The sequence below is a fragment of the Lipotes vexillifer genome, unplaced genomic scaffold (genome assembly GCF_000442215.2).
Source record: "Lipotes vexillifer unplaced genomic scaffold, Lipotes_vexillifer_v1.1 scaffold920, whole genome shotgun sequence".
Classification (NCBI taxonomy): Eukaryota; Metazoa; Chordata; class Mammalia; order Artiodactyla; family Lipotidae; genus Lipotes; species Lipotes vexillifer.
The window spans coordinates 159,926-161,218 of NW_006783413.1; the positions used below are offsets into that span (position 1 = coordinate 159,926).

At 51.7% G+C, this 1,293-nt stretch overlaps 1 protein-coding gene across 1 annotated transcript in view; it reads left to right on the plus strand.

Annotated features, from left to right (window-relative positions):
• Positions 1 to 595: 595 nt before the first annotated feature.
• PHF24 (PHD finger protein 24) overlaps positions 596 to 1,293 on the plus strand; it is a 23,798-nt gene continuing 23,100 nt past the window's right edge. The window contains exon 1 of the mRNA XM_007455941.1: positions 596 to 794. The gene's annotated coding sequence lies outside the window, so the exon portion shown is untranslated. The remainder of the gene's footprint in view (positions 795 to 1,293) is intronic.

Below are 1,293 nucleotides of genomic sequence, written 5' to 3' on the forward strand. Positions count from 1 at the left end.
GGAACTTGGGGCCTGCTGTCAGACTACCTGGATTTCAATCTTACCTCCACCACATATTAGCTATGGGACCTTAGGCAAGTTGTCTAATATCTTTGTGCTGCATTTTCATCACCAGTAAAAGGTAGAAACTTAACAGTACAGTCCCTCTAAGGGATGGTGTGAAAAATTAATAATTTAATATATTGAATATTTAAAGTGTTTAGAATAGTATACCTTGCACTTTGTTTAAAAGTGATTGCAATACGTAGCACTACATTTACCTTACATTCCCTATTGGTAAGTTTCATGATGTTAAGAACAAAATGAGTGTTTGTTTTTTTCTTTTTATCTCCTACAGCACTTAGCAGAGTGAAATAAATACTAGACATTCAAAAACTGACGACGTGAATTGTATTTGAGACAGAGATCGAATGCACAAGAAAATGAATGTAGGTTAAAATGTAAACACAATTAATTTAAATAAAAAGAGTTCTTGGCATATCATTTGCATACCTTCAGTTATTGCTTTATAATTAGTTACTAGGTGCTTTATGACTTTATCTTTTTCTTGCCCTCTCAGAGCATGTAGTTTGGTGTAATACAGGTTATATCTCTCAGAACTGCTGGCCTCCTGACAAGCTGGCTATTTAGTCTGAGTAATGAGGTTACTGCAGCAAAAACTGGGTTAAAGTACATTACTTTTCTGCTGGAGATGAAAGGCCAATAATCCCAGAAAACAGCGCACAGAAAGAGTTGGGCCAGCCAAGCACTTTGTGAAGGCTCATTTAGACCCTCCGCCGTGGGGTACTATGAAGGTGAGTGTCCTGATGCCAGGGTCGCGGGCCCGGAGGCCTGAGTGGGCAGCTGGCCTCGGTAGGAGACACAGAGCCCGGCCGAGGCCGCTGGATGAATCATTCTCACCTCTCTAGGCAGGTGCGGGCGGCAGGATGCTTCCGCTTCGCCACGGTGCGGGCTGGACTGGGAGCGGCGGCATTCCCCGCGAGGGCATTCCCCGCGGGGGGAATCACCCCCGCGGGGGTGGCCTCCCTCGGGCCACCTCCTCCGGGCGGGCACTGACCTTGCCGCAGGCGTCAGGGCTGCCGCACTCCCAGCGCCGCAGAGCCCGGAGCTGGTGGGGGTCGCCCACTGGCACCCGTACCTACAGCTCGTAGGGGCGGGCCGCAGAGCCCATGTGGAGCCGCCGCCCTCCCGCCGTGCCTCGGCGTTTCATTCCCGCGCGCGGTCGCCGGCTGAGGCGCTGGGGCCGCGCGTCTAGGCGCCGGGGGGCGGGGCGGGGCGCGCGCCCCCCGGGCC